Source organism: Cydia amplana, chromosome 22 (genome assembly GCF_948474715.1).
Source record: "Cydia amplana chromosome 22, ilCydAmpl1.1, whole genome shotgun sequence".
Taxonomy (NCBI): Eukaryota; Metazoa; Arthropoda; class Insecta; order Lepidoptera; family Tortricidae; genus Cydia; species Cydia amplana.
Window position 1 is genome coordinate 12,011,859 of NC_086090.1, and position 16,090 is coordinate 12,027,948.

General features: G+C 37.0%; 1 protein-coding gene across 1 annotated transcript in view; it reads right to left on the reverse strand.

The window, feature by feature from the left end:
• LOC134658354 (hexokinase-1-like) overlaps positions 1-10,598 on the reverse strand; it is a 36,952-nt gene extending 26,354 nt beyond the window's left edge. The window contains exon 1 of the mRNA XM_063513982.1: positions 10,480-10,598. The gene's annotated coding sequence lies outside the window, so the exon portion shown is untranslated. The remainder of the gene's footprint in view (positions 1-10,479) is intronic.
• Positions 10,599-16,090: the final 5,492 nt, after the last annotated feature.

The window sequence follows — 16,090 nt, forward strand, 5'->3', positions numbered from 1 at the left end:
CAGGGAGATAACGAGGCCGACTGACCCGCGATAAAAACTGCTGACTTATCGTGTCGAGAGCTTTAATTTAACTGTTTGTCCCAAATGACCGACGAAAAAATATAAGGTCCACCGATAGGAGGGTAGACTAGCGATACTAACTAACTAACGCTAACTCTAATAATATTTTGAACTAGGATGAAACGTACAATCACATTTAGTAATAAGCATATAATTAGTAAGATTGGACCCGGCATGGCTCAGAACGGGTTATAGTGTTGTACGTATTTATATTAGTAAGATTGTTGTTTGGTCCGTTCTGTATTTAGCAGCATCTTATTGAATGCGTCGGCTAAAGCTTTGGTTTCCTCCGAAAGCGGTGCCGTCATATAGCGGCCGTCTCCATACAAATACTACGACATCCATATTTAGCCGTATTTATTTAGTATGGAGACGGCCGCTATATGACGGCACCGCTATCCTAGGAAAACCGATCTTAACAGGCATATGCCGGTGGTCGGTTTTATTATCTGTCACAGTGAGCGCCACGTTCCAACAATCTAAACGCGAGAGTGACATGACACGATAGACAATAAAAGCGCAAGTCGCAACCATCATATCGCCACTGGAATCGAGGACGGGCGTCGTCAATTGACAATCAGGTCCAATCAAATATGATACACACGCGATCAATGCACTAATAACTACACCAAAATAAACATTCAATTGAGTACAGACGCAGTCAGATATATCAGAGAAGTTAAGAGGCATAAAAATATCTCAACATGCGTTTTGATAACAGCTAGGCTTTATCCAGATATTTGTGAACATCTTGGCCGCTTCAATACATCTGACAGCGACTGTACTTGGTTTTCGAAGACCTGAACGTGACCTGACATTAAATCTTGGAAACAAGCGTCATACCCACTATTTAAAAGTATGGTGAGGGTAGCCTGACTTCCGGTGGTGACGTTAACGAACTAAAATGTCCCGGGTTTAGTTTTCTTAGAATAAACGGCATCTTTTCAGCAGTGTTCTTTTGAGAATAGAAAATATACCTACAATGGAACCTAAATGTGAGTATGGACCATGAAAGATTAACACAAAGAAGATAACAATTATTTACTATAACAATAACACCTGCATCTAATACGTAATGATAAATCAAAATTGATGAAGAAAACCGAACTCTTACAAATTATAGAACTAAGTTGTAAGTAATAGGTAAGTCTACACTAGTATTCAAATATTCAAGTAGTTTATTTGCTTTCAAGTTGTACATAAGATCTTATGAAATAAAAGTTTCAAACGTGAGCCCCGTAAGGGCATGGCAATTCTTATAAGTAACTTAAGCTAACTTAAACTAATGTGTTTTTTTTAAAACTAGGTAACAACTGTAACACCCTTATTAGATATTGTACAAAAAAATAATGATGACATGTTATAGTTGGCCGTTTAAAAATTCATTCACAGAATAATAGGTTTTCGTTACAAGCATTTGTTTTAGTTTATTTGAAAAATATTTTCTTTTTCTTTTTTAATTTCTTCAGGTAACTTATTATATAATTTAATCGACATTTAGTATGCTGCTTTCTAAGTTTGTACTAGAAACACAGCGTAGCATACTTAATTATGAGACTCACATGTGCCGAAGAGATTTCCCAAAATTACAAAGTTCCCATGAAATGTTCTCGGTATTTTTTCTGCACGTTTATTGTCCATTCTATTTTCGATTTCTATTACACTTGAAATAGACGCCAAGGAGTGGCGTAAATGTTAAATAAGTAACGAAAAAAGTCATCCTAATCTGAACGGGAACTTTCTAAGTGGAAACTTGCATTAAAATTTTCTCATGGAAATTTCTAGAATTTTCGAAATTTTGGGAATGTTCTGCAACAAACACATTGCTACTCATACAATTAAATTAAATTAAATTAAAATTCATTTATTTCAAGTAGCGGTGACTCATATGTACAAAATTCAAATATTATCATTAAACAAACAAACACAAACATTTATATTTAAAACATATAACATTAAAATATAAAAAAATATTACAGCAACCGTGGTAGGCACATTGACACCCATCATCACAATGAGTGTTTCCGAATAACTATTAACCACCATCTCAGATTTGAACCAAATCGTGGAACACGGCCAATAATCAAAGATAATATACAAATCAAGACGCAATTGGATACCTAAATAATACGATGTAATACTCGTATGCTCACCGTAAGGAGGAATACACTATTTTCTTAATAATATTATTATCTAAGAGATATTATGTCTACTTATCTGACTTTTCTCCATCGATTATAAAGATTAATCGGGAATAATTTTCTTTATCCGCAAAATAAAGCGCGGACGAAACAGGCCCAGACTACGGAGATGCCGGGACTTTAACACCTTCATCAGTAACGGCCGGAAAAACACAACAACACAACAACGAGAGTTGTGTTATTTGGCTTATTTGCGTAGCTAGTTCTTTTCAAACTTAGTAAAAAAACTAAAGGCGATGCGGAAGTCGCATATTAATGTTTTCCATCGTCACAATGAATATACGATTACTGTTATTTAAGTGAGCTGACGTTCCACTGGATGCTTCGAATAAGAGATGGTTACATTACTGAATAGAATATATATCTCTGCGTTTCAGCATCGTCATATTGATATAGGGTTGCCAGATTGAAAGGCGCTATTATCGGGAATAAAAATATTTTTTTCGGGATTTTGGGCCTTAAGTCGGGGAAAAAAAACCATTCAAATTAAATTAATTGTATTTAAAACAACGATATATTACATTATTGGCACTACGTCAGCTGCTCTGCCCAATCTCGCCACGCGCGCCGCGCGCGCGCGGTGTCGGGCTCAACGCGGGTCGCTAGATCGCTCGACGACAGTTCGGAACTTGAAATTATTGTTTTATAATGTGAAGCTGTTTTTCGGGACAATTTTCACTTTGTCGGGAATCGGGACAACATGCTAAAAATCGGGAGAATCCCGCCGAATCCCGACCATCTGGCAACCCTATATTGATAGTCTGATTTTCTCACGACATTTCATTTACTTAACTGAAAACTTATAAAAAATTTAAGCATGGTGGATGAAAGCCAGTGTGCGAATTCATAACCTTCAACTACAACAATGCAACTTGGAGTAGATATCACGATTAATAAAGAAATTAACCCGTAGGCGTAGGGCACTAGGGCGATCCTGCAGACATGTTTGTTTACTGTACGATAAGGCTGAAGGTCCAACCAAGTGAGATAATTCATATTTATCATTTATAAATGACTTAATAAGGTACTTCTCGCGAAACTGTCCGTGATTACCAGAATGATTGACAACGCTTAAGGTACTTAACTGCTAAAATATTTAGATATAAATATAACTAAGTAGGTAACGATTTATTTACGCAATCATCAGAGAACCGGCTTGTAACGTAAATTATTTAGTATTCTATTTGCTTAATATATTCAGTAAAAGCGAATCAAATTGACGAACCGGCAGGAAGCTCATTTTATATGATATGAATATGACATTTAGCGGAGAATTTTATTTGGACGACATTCCATAGCCAATGAGCAAGATTAGGTTTCGTTACCTATTTACCTACCCAATGTATGAATGTGTGAAGTGAAGATTGTGTAGTTTTGTATTGTAAATACACTTACCTAACGTTACTCTACCCTACTATCCAACTCTAACCCGACTCCCAACCCCCTAGGGTTGGGTTATCCTTTCGAGACTATCAGACTTTTATATTGGGATGAAGACTTTCTAACTAGCGAGATGCAGCTTTGACCGTATCTCTATCAGAACAGAACAATCAAGCCACAATCGGCTTAGCGACTGCTATAGCCAACAACCGAAATTAAGCTAAAACTCCTTCGCAAAGCACAGAAACCTTTAACAACCAAAAGTCGTTAGTCGCATTGATAGAGATATACATGTACTACATACGAATCTTTGGTAAAGGCCTATCTCAATATCTATAGATAGGCCTTTACCAAAGATTTAAAGGCCTTCGCTAATCGATGCGAATGTGTGATTGTACCGGCTCTACGCTTTTTCTCCTCTACTCTACTCGTATTCTCTTGTACCATCTCAAGATTTCTCACCCTGAACGGCTAAAGTACGCACCCGTGTACTCAGGGCTCGGGTCGGGGGCAAACAGTTCTGTGTTGACCATACATCGTTATCGCGGGAGCAAAAGCCACTATTCCTGTCGTTGTTAAATTATATGTCTCTAATGTTTGTTTTTTGTCTTAATCGATTGTGTATTTTGTTAATTGTGTAAATCTTCTGTCTGCCTATATATTTTCTTTATTGTGTGTATTTGCAGCAATCAAATAAACGCTTTATCTATATTTGAACTCATAGGTACATATAAACGTTTCTCGATAGGAGTGTCACTTCTGTTCTTGTTTATTTGTCATAATCATTCAGTACTGTCAAATCGTTGTTGCTCCTGCGATAACTATGTATGGCGTTGACAGATAGCGACACGCCCGCTCTGACGTCACATACAAACATACTGCGTACGTAGGTACGTTTGTCTTGCTTACTGTTCTGGAACAATCAACAATTAAGACTATTTGTCTTAATTGACTGATTATATAATCAGAGTCTCATACACTCAGTTACAATTACACCAACCACCGATCAACGCATACTCATCTGATCTGAGAACTATGAAACTTCCTATAAAATGTTTGGTGCAACTTTGCTAAATTATAGAAGTTGGCATATCAAGTCCGGAGCAGGGTGCAGCTGACAAACTTATCTGTATAACATATTCCGTACTGTATGAGCATTATTGAAGTGAAAACTTCTTTAGCGGCGCTGGGCACTTTTTGAGGTGGGGGAAAAATGATAAACTCGAGACAGCGTAAGGCGATCACGTGACCGTAAGGGGCGTAAGGCGATCACGTGACCGTAAGCCCCGCCACTCATAATTTAAATGGCATTTAAATCAATAAAGAATAACTCAATGTTATTTGACATTTATGTTGCGGACTCCTTTTCAAGACTCTTTACCTATAAATTAAACTAAATTAAATTTATTTAAGACCAACAAAGGATCAATTTCGTTAGTGACACATTTTAATCTTACAAATAATGTTAGTAGGGTTAACCTATGTTCAAATAATTTGACGTTGTCATGGCAGTATGTAAATAAACATGTCAATGAAAAAGTGTGATCTTATTTGAGAATGATAATGATATATAATAAATAAATAGAATACCTCCGCTAAACGTATGTATCGTGTTACCGGGCGTCGGTAACATAATGAGGTGAGTTTTCACTTCTATCGGCACTCCCGGAGTGCAACCGTTGTTGCTTGTTACTTATTACACCGATTGTCGTAATAACATTAATGACGCGCTACGACGAGATGGTAATTATAGAGTCACCTCTAAGGCCTCCCATTTATCTTTTCTGAAAACCCTCCAAAACTCGATGTAATTTAATTCCTCTTAAAATAGAACCTTTCTCATTATTCCAGTTTAGGAGCAGTCTGAATGATTGATCATTCTGCAAGTTAGATTAGTTAGTCGACTCGATCATCTCCAATTCATGATGTTTTGTTTTTATTTTATGCTGTAACACTAATATGGCAGACACCGCCTTATGAAGCTTTTAGGAAGGGTGAGAGGTCACCACATATTAGGTGCAATTAGTAATTACTTCATGAAAATTACTACACCGCGAGCAGGAATGCAGCTTATCCACTCAGGGTTTCATATTTACCAGTGAACTCTATATTATGAATATAATATGACTGACAGCTAAAATAACGCGTGTGAATGGCTATGCAACCCATATGGTCCATCGCTCAATCTCGTAGTTGAGATGATATGTGCACTGCCTGGCCTTGACATTATTAACACAAATCATACTAACTCAAAACTAAACAAAAAAAAAACGTTGTATCTAAGCAAGTTTGTCAGTGCAATGAATCGTAACAATAACAGGTCATAATCATAAATCTGCGCCACGCCCGCCGCCGGCACCTGCCTCTCACATGTATACAGCGTATAGAGATAGAGTGTATATAGACAGATAGACAGAACAATAATAAGACGAGTAATGTAGAGCAAAATATTAAAGCCACTATTTAGTAGACGGCGAATTACGCTGCTCCAGCCTCCAATTAATTCATTTATTGCAGGCCAAAATAGGCTCATATAGTTTGTTATAAACTACTTACATTAACATTGTGTAAAATATAAAATGAAAAAAAATTTTATTAAAGATAACTGATACTTAAAGTGTCGTTTTATGGAACTTGCTAGCTATATGTAAACAAAAGTCACTAGTAAATTGACATTCAAATACGATTTCAATATGGCGGTTTGTTTACATAGTTAGCATAGTTAGTTAGTTAGTGTCTATAGAATGACACTTTAAATGTCAAATTGGAAATTAAAACGAAGACAAACATTAAATTAAAATTAAATAAGGACATAGGAAATTTTATTTTGAAATCTGAATTGTTTTGCTAGGTTTTTGTCAAGCACTAACACACCTTGTACGGTACCGTGATGCGCCATCTACTTCAACTGTCAAAATTGCAACCTCAATTTGCACTATTTTATCCGTGTTAGTATTCCTTAGTCTCTGGGTACCTAGTTACGTGTATCATCAGTGTAGGTATATAAATATGTCTGTACGTGTATTTAAAAACTAAACAGCGTAGGTAATAATTATGTAAACACTGAGAGTAGATTGAAACCACGTGCTGAGTGAAGGTCTCTATGATTCATGCCTAGTTATCTTTTGAAACACATAAGTAAACATAGTCATATGACAAGTAGGTAGACTAGGTAGTTTGTTTATATGTCTTAAAAACTGTTATTTGTAAGTTACTCGAAATGGTTCTTAATAGAGTCTGTGCGGAAAGAAACGAGTCGTGAAATGTAGGTATATAGGGGATTCTACCATGACGGTAGAAAGTACCATGCACTCTTCTCTTTCCGCACAGACCCTAAAGGCTTCGTCACACAGGCGCGTTAACCGGGCGCGGCGTGAGCGGGGCGCGCCGCTTTTACATACAAAACGCTCACGCTCCGCTCACGCCGCACCTGGAAAACGCGCCTGTGTGTCGAAGCCTTGAACCTTCGCCGGGGCACATTTTGACTGGAGATATTGTCAAATGTGACACGGCTATTATTTCGTGACTGTGATTAATGATAAAAGGGTTTTTTTTTGTTGAACTTTAGCGATTAATGATTTTAATGACATTTTAAACAGTTTCGTGAATTCGGTTTTTGTAGGTAAATTATGATTACCTATGTCAAGAGCGGACGTGCCTCAATTAGTTTTAGTAGTTTAAGGTATTATGATTGGTCACCTGATGACTAAACATTTGGTCTGCCCTTCAGGCTCATCAGTTTATCTTGATTCTAGAGACATTGACATTAAACATAAGGTAAAGGGCCCCAAGTTCGTGTTAGTACGTTATTTCGTTAGTTTTGTTTCTGGCGCAAATAATAAGGAATTCAAGTATTTTTTATTTAAATTATACATATGAAAAAAATCTGTATTATTTAACCTCTTCAATAAAATAATAACCAATATTTTAGTGATTAAACTGAGAGTAATACGACGGTCGAAACTGTCAAATTTTTTTTATTTTTTATTTATTTATATAATTCGGCTTTTAATCAAGTAATAAAGTACCCTTATGGTTTACGAAGTCTTAATTAAACCATTAAAGACGACGAGTACAAAAAACTTTAAGCTAGCTCTCAATTTAACATTTTTTTAAATATTATTATTAATTTGACCTTACAATTACTCGTAAGTAGGTAAGACCGTTAAATATTTAAAATGATTATCAGCAAATTATCACCAATTACTTTAAGAAAACTTTATTCCGAAACAGGGGAGACGAATTCACGAACTTAGGAGCTGAGCTAAATTTGTATCACGAAATGGGAGCCAAATAAGAGGTTCACGAAAAAATTCATATAAAAAAAAGTTTCAACTAAAACCCTATAGTTTATACATTAAATTATTAACAAAGAACTAATATAACTTACTCAAAAGCTTTCAAGGTATTGATATGCTTAGTAATATAAAAAAAAATGTTTAGTAATATACAAACTCTCAAGAGCCTTAACCTTAACCTACCGAAACAGGGGCCCTTTACCTTACCTCCCGAGATGTCGTTAATAAGCCTTTTTATTTTACGCAATAATGCAAAATTGTTCACGTAACTCTCAGATAACACTTTATAAACATTACTTGACTGGGTAGATATTGAACGATTGTACGTACGCATGTTTAAACTATGGGACCGGTTTTGCTCAGACGAAGCCTACGCGATTTATTTACATACAAATATAGTGATCTGTAGTAGTTTGCGGAAACTGCGCTTACAAGGAAAACTTGATGGTGAAAGTCACAAAACCAGGGTTTTTGCTGGACCGATTGACATTATTTTGTTACTTGGTGGATATCAAGGCATCGTAACTCTTAGGTAGATAAATAATTATGATACCTGACTACTTGAAATTTACCTACCCTACTGTTTTCAAACGCAGAACTCTTATTTAATTAGTGTCAAAAATAAATAAATAAATAAAGTGTCAAAAACGTTTACACGTTTGTTTTAGTTTTGGTCAGCCATGTTAAGGGAAATCATCCGTGTAACTGACCTACCAGATGATCCAATATGAAAACCAGCAAGAGCCAAATAGGCTTGCTTGTTAATAAATTATGAATAATTAATTTATAGTAAGTACTTTACGTAGAAATAAAGACAGGATGTCCATGATCATGACCATAAGCAAAGCGTAAATACACGTTCAAAATCAAGAATACAGGCTAAGAAGAAGAGACACTAATGCAGTACTTTGCAAATTAAATACTTTATTAAATACTTTATCATTTACTTATTAAGAAAATGGTTACAATCCGCAATTGCGCGCGCGAAGCTAGGATGCGAGTCATAAAACATTCATAAAGATTGTTGATAATAATGTCCAGTTCCAGCGTCTGATACGACCAGCTAGCCCATGGATATATTTATAGAATGATTCTTTAATTCTTCTGCATCAGTCCACGTCCGCGACTCTAACGAATATTTATGGATGTATGACGTATAAGACGGACGGCCCCCTAGGTAAGAATCAAGGTCGTGTCGTAGAAAAACAAGGTTTTCCTAGCTGTGGTTAGACAGAACACGCGATTTATAAACCAAGTTAAGGTCAGGTGGGGTAAGAGAAAAAGGGTATGAGGATTATTGAGGATACCCTACAAATGTTTCTTTTGCCGCGGTATTTCTCTTACTTACCTCACCTCAATTTGTTTTTCACCTCAGCAGCTCGAACAAGGGTACTTTTCTACTTAAAAACAGTGAGCAAAATTGCATTTTGCTCACTGAGTGAGACAAAATGAGCAAAATGCGATTTTGCTCACTGTTTTTAAGTAGCAAAGTACCCTTGTTCGAGCTGCTGAGGTGAAAACTTAATTGTTGGTATATCTTAAGAAAACATGAGTGAATAGAGGTAAGTGATGAAGGAATACATTTTTCGGGTTCTCTAATATATATGTTCTCACTGCTGAGGTGAAAAGTTTTGTGAACTACACGAGATCAAAGTTATTTACATCTCGTGCGCTTTTGAGTCCCTTACTACGCTCAAGATTCTAAATTAGTATAGAATCTTTCGCTTGCACGCTCAAAATAAGCACTCGAAGAAATATCAAACTTTGATCTCTTGTTGTCTTGTAAAAAAATGAAAACTCCAATCGACACGCGCTTTGCGCAGAAGCACACCTACATAAAAACACCGCGTGTATCCTTATCATCCTAACTCATGAATTGACTACGACTGTTATTTTTAAATCTCTTCAAATACGTAAGTAGATGATTTATTTGAGAAAACAGAGGCCGCGGTCGCCGGCGCCCGAGCGCAAATAGCATGGATCTATTTTCTATTTACCTACGCCACGCGCCCACGAATTAAATGATTTAAATGATAAAGATAACGGATTCTACGCGTATCTGTGTTTTATGAAAGGGGTTTATCAGAAATTAGAGCTAAGCTTTCTGACAGGCGCAGGTGATTTACGGAAAATTTCCGGGTGCTCCTGAATTTAGGTGAAACCAAAGGCAAAAGTAAAAGTTACCGATGTTCTAGCTTAGGAATATTATTAAGATTGGAAATCGTTGTGTGATACTTAGTATCTGCGCGAGATTATAATGTTCTGCTCTTGCTTTCGACATACCGGTCATATCATTTGACTGACAGCATTCTCAATTCCCGCGTTTTCATTAACCTCATCAATATTTATCATCAATCAACGCGGACCGGATTACCATCAATGACATCATTAAAATAAACTCGATACACTAGTTAAACATAAACAATCGTTTCGCGTAAATTACGAAGATTTTTGGAGACAAAAACTTCGCTAAATTTGCCTTTTGCGCACTTTCTTTCCTTCATCCTAGACCATCGTTTATAGTTTCTTACTGGGAGTACTCACGTTTGTGTTGTGGTCGTGAGGTGTTGTGTCGCGCCGGATAGAACGCTACGTGCGTATTCGGAGACGTCGCGGCGCACACTGCCGCCTGCGGCGCCCGACACTGACCCCAGGCCCACACGAGGACACTTGATAGCGCAAAACAAACCAAGACCAAGTCAAACTTGACCTGGACCTCTGTAAGTAATGTGCGCACTGAGCTCACATTATACTGGTTTAATCTGCGTTTCTGAATAACATACCATAGTTTACGCATAATAAGAGATACGTAAGTATCTCTATAGAGTTTGTGTGGGTGGGAAAGTCTACGGTAGAAGCTTGGGAGATATTCTTTAACCATAGCGACAGGTCACGCTTATTATGAGTCTATTTAACTGGAGATCGCGACCTTAAATTTGATCATTATTAGTCAATAGATAACTAAACTAAACTCGGTGGACGACTCATACTCTCACTTGGCCGGTTTTTGCTGTTCACCTCCGCAGAGCCGAGCATCAAAACCTTCAGGTGTAGGTACTAGTTGCAAGAAGTTGCCAAAAAGTTGGAAAAGCTCTCGGAAAATCTGTAAAATGGAAATAGTAGTTTGTGTTACAAGGGATCAAAATGATTATTTTTATTTCCGTCAAGGGGTACATTGAATCCTGAATGAAGTGATGGATTCTACAATAGAATCCCGAACATAGTGAGGGATTCTAAAGTAGAATCCCGAGCGTAATGAGGGATTCAAGTGTTAACGCCCAAGACGAAATAATTTTGATACCGTGTGACACATACTGCTTTTCACATCAACTATGAGGAAAATAAAAACATCTTAGTGTTGACACAATCTGATGCTTAAACAGATTATTTAAGCTAAAAAAATAATGTGCAAAAAAATTTAACAATAGTGTGCTAGAACAGAAAAGTGTTATTTTGATCCCTCCTAACAGGGAGAAAAAAGTGCCACTTTGATCCCTCCTAGCAGGGAAGAAAAAGTTCTTTTCCGAATAGGTGGTGTGAAAAACAAGTTTTCATATATAGATTAATAAAATTAATCAAGCGTAATCCGATTTAGTTGCATATATGAAAATTGTTTAAAGAACATAATCACCGACAAAATCTAGCAGTTTCGCTGCCAAGAAATAAGTTTTTGAACTTTGACTGTTTTATCTCAAGCTTGTACATAACAGAGTAATAATTATTATTGATAACGAGAAGATACTTACCTACTGGCGCTGCGATGCTGCTCAAACGTCAGATATGTACCGTTATACATTATTTACAGATTAATTAACCAGGAGTTGAGACAGAGATGTGTCCAATTAATGCATGTATGCAGACAGGTTAGATAGGGCCTACCTGATTTACCTGAACCACTGTATAGTGCACTCCACGTGTGTTTAAATAAACTAGTAGTTCGCCCCGAACTGAGAACTCGCGGTTAACCAAAAATTATATAGCGATTGACTTTGTTGCACCTACTTAGGTACTCGTATAGTGCGACATAAAATAATAGAAAATAAATGAGGGCGCCACTTTCTACGTACCTGTCACATTTTTGACGTAAAATGCTTACACATGACAACAATTTAGTATGGACATTTTTGAGTTCCATTTTTTTTTTTTTTTTTTTTTTTTTTTTTTTTTTTTTTTATTGAGAAACAAACAGTCTTATAATAAACATAAAAGCAACCTAGCTAATAGCTACAAATTGATTTATTTATAGACCTATAGTTCCCTATTTTAGATTTAAGCTAGTTTTTAATTTATTTTAGTAATACACTGTATATATCTTGTTTGTAAATAAATTATCTACAAACTGTATCGAGGTACAATTAAAAAAATAATAAAAAAGTGTAACCTTATAGTTGTACATAACAAATGAGTGAACAAGAGAAGATACTCAAAAAACCAGTGCCTACTATACTTACAACATTACACCCTTATTTTAATAGAGAATAGAGAATTTTATTTAATTTCTACTATTTTATGTCGCTCTATAGGCGGCAATGGATCAAAGATCGTGTGGATTTATTGCAAGGTCTGTGGAGCCTTTAACTGATTGATTTAAGCAAAGATTAATATGTATATATAGTTGGCCAATCAGATCTTGTCAGTAGAAAAAATGTAGGCGCGAAGGGATATGGTCTCATAGAAAATTTGAGTTTCGCGCCTTTTTCTACTGACAAGATTTGCTTTTTTGCATCAATTTTGAAGCGCCATTTACAAGTTTAGCGTTAAGTAATATAGATGGCGCTATTTTTTCGAATAAAGGGCTTCGTATACGGCTGTCCCTCCCCTGGATTTAAGTCACCACCATAGAGATTAAAATAAACTGTATCTGTGCTAAGCCGAAATATTTCTTGTCAAATGTCACATACATATATATTATGTTTATTCTATTTTATTTTTATCTTGCTAATTATTTCAAAATGGTAAATTTAAAAACGATATTATAAAAGTGTAAGTCGAGCACTTTCATTTGATACTAAACTCGACCATGTTTCTTGCAAAAAATTGACCAGAATAGCAAGACCCCTCACAAACAGCTTTTTGGCCTTCTAAGCTCTTCTAGCTCAATAGCCTCTTGATCGGGCCTGCTCATAATTTAATGACTAAAATATAATGCCCTCGACTACACGTTTACCCAATTTCATTTAAATTAGAACAAATTTACTTAAGTTATTGAGTATCAAACTATCTTCTGACAGTTCAGCTTAAAAACATCGAAATGCCGAGACGTGCCGCTAGCCAGCCGCGTGTTCAAAGTCGAATGTAAGAACTTCGCTTCGCTTCGCTCGCTCGTTCGATAAAATAAATATGTAAATATGTAGTTAGTTACTTAATAAGTTTGTGTATGTACCTACTAACATTAGTTGTAAGATTAAAATGTGTCACTAACGAAATTGATCCTTTGTTGGTCTTACTTAAATTAATTTAATTTTAATTCCGACACATCACCGCAAGCCTCGCCACTACTTTACTATTCTATTGTAGACAAGTAAAGCACAACTTACTCAAAAATATGTCCCATAAACCTTAGTTCGCTGACATAAGAGCTATGGGACATATTTTTGAGTGTGATGAGTGCACCCATATTTTTACACTTGACTGTGCAAATATGTATGTATCAAGTAGGTATATGTATGGAGGAAAAAGTAGGTAGTTACTCAATAAAATATTTTTTTGTAGTTTTTATACCTTTTTTTTTGCTCCAAGGAATGGATTCAAAGGCTAAACATTTACTTTATCATACAATAATAAAGTTTGTATGTTCAATATTTTCTCATTATTCTGAAGATTGCAAATTTTTATGAAGATTTACAAAGATTTTACAACTTGGGTACTGATCTCTTTCCAAAAGTAAATAAAACACACATTTGTCAGTGAAAGTTATATTTGCGTGATGAAACATATCACATGAGGCACTTGTCGGTATTCACACTACCTACGCCCGTATTTACAAACTAAACCGTTTCAAAACAAACTTAACACAGCTTTTATTTTAAGTATTTCTATCTTAAATCACTACATAGTATAAAACAAAGTCGCTTCCCGCTGTCTGTCTCTCCCTATGTATGCTTAGATATTTAAAACTACGCAACGGATTTTGATGCGGTTTTTTTTAAATAGATAGAGTGATTCAAGAGGAAGGTTTATGTATAATTTGTTAACCCGTGCGAAGCCGGGGCGGGTCGCTAGTGATATAATAACTTATTATTGACTTCGAACAACCGAAAATGAGCTGTGTAGGTAGGTACCGTCAACCGGGGTGAATAGGGATAACCGGGGTGAATAGGGATGACTGGGGTGAATAGGGACAAAACTTAATGTGATTTACCTGACAGTGTCTTGAAAAATAACCACATATATTAATGATATCGTAAAAATATACTATTATTTTCAATCGAATGATACAATTTGCTATTATACATTATATATATTATTATTATTTTTTATTATTATTTTGTACGCTATTATATTGTCGGCATATAACTACACTGTGCAATATGTTTCTAGCAGTAATAACTTAGTAGCAGACTATTTTTCCCGCGCGCCCGTGGCGGACACGTACAGCGATAGTGATAAGGAATTCGATTCGTTATGTGCACTAAATTTTTTAGATTCGGTTTCATCGGCGGTAACCGCGCATGATATTAAAAGGGCTACCGGGGTCGATTCGACTCTTCAAACGGTAATTAAATATATGAACAAGGGTTGGCCGCGTAAAATCAATTGTAAATCGGTCCAGCCTTATTATAATTGCAGAACCGATTTACAATTTGAAAATGGATCCTTATTACGAGGGCACAAAGTCGTAATTCCAGTATCACTCAGGGGTGGAGAGCGGCAGCGGGACGCCGTGCGCGCGGTGCGCCGCGAGCTGGCCTCGGAGCGCGTGCTGGCACACTTCGAGCCCAGCGCGCAGCTGGTTCTCAGCGCTGACGCCGCACCCGGGGGCCTGGGCGCTCTTTTGGCACAACGAGCCGCCGACGGACAGGAGAGACCGCTGGCGTTTGCATCCCGCTCCCTCACCTCCAGCGAACGTAACTATAGTCAGATCCAGAAAGAGGCGGCAGCCTTGATTTTCGCGGTAAAGCGTTTTCATCAATACCTATACGGCCGTAGCGAACCATTCGTTCTAAAAACCGACCACAGGCCGTTAGTTTCGATTTTCAATCCCCAAACTGGAATATCAGCCACGACAGCCTTACGTCTTCAGAGGCACGCACTTAGGTATTGTTAAAATGAAATGCGCAGCGCGCAGTAGGATGTGGTGGCCGGGTATCGACCGGGACATCGAGCGCTGCGCGGGCGCATGCCAGGCTTGCGTGGCGCTGCGGCCGGCCCCGCCGCGGGAGCCGCCCGCGCCGTGGCCGCGCGCGCCCGGGCCCTGGCACCGGGTACACATCGATTATATGACGATAGGGCAAAGGGTATATTTGATTGTGGTCGATTCTTATAGTAAATGGGTGGAATGTCTACACATGCCAAATGGTACTAGCACACAATCATTAATAGCGAAATTAAAGTACATTTTCTCAGTATTCGGTATACCTAAAGTATTAGTATCGGATAACGATGTAAAAATTCATTGCGCTGAATTTAGGTCATTTTGTTCTAACAATGGTATAAAATATATGAATTCGCCGGTGTATCACCCCAATAGTAACGGTCAGGCGGAAAATTCTGTTCGCACATGTAAAAAAATGTTAAAATATATTTTAAAACAAGATGTAATCTCACACGTAGTACATGAAAAATTGTTAAATTACTTGTTTGACTATAGGAACACTGTGCACTGTACTACCGGGGAAACTCCGGCCAAACTTATGTTTGGACGGGAGCTGAGAACTCGTCTTGATTTAATATTACCCTCAGACAGTACGGCGAGCGCGATTGATAACGACACAGCAACAGCTGTTTGCACGCATAAGCGAATATTTCAAATTGATGAAATAGTTTGGGCCCGGTGGTACAGTGCAAGGAAAGAAAGTTGGGAGTTAGGTCAAATTAAAGAAAAAATTGGAAATAAGATGTTTAAAATATATGTAAACAAATACGATACGATCTGTATAAGACATGTAGATCAACTTTTAAAATATAAAGGTCAAGCTATTGACAATTTAT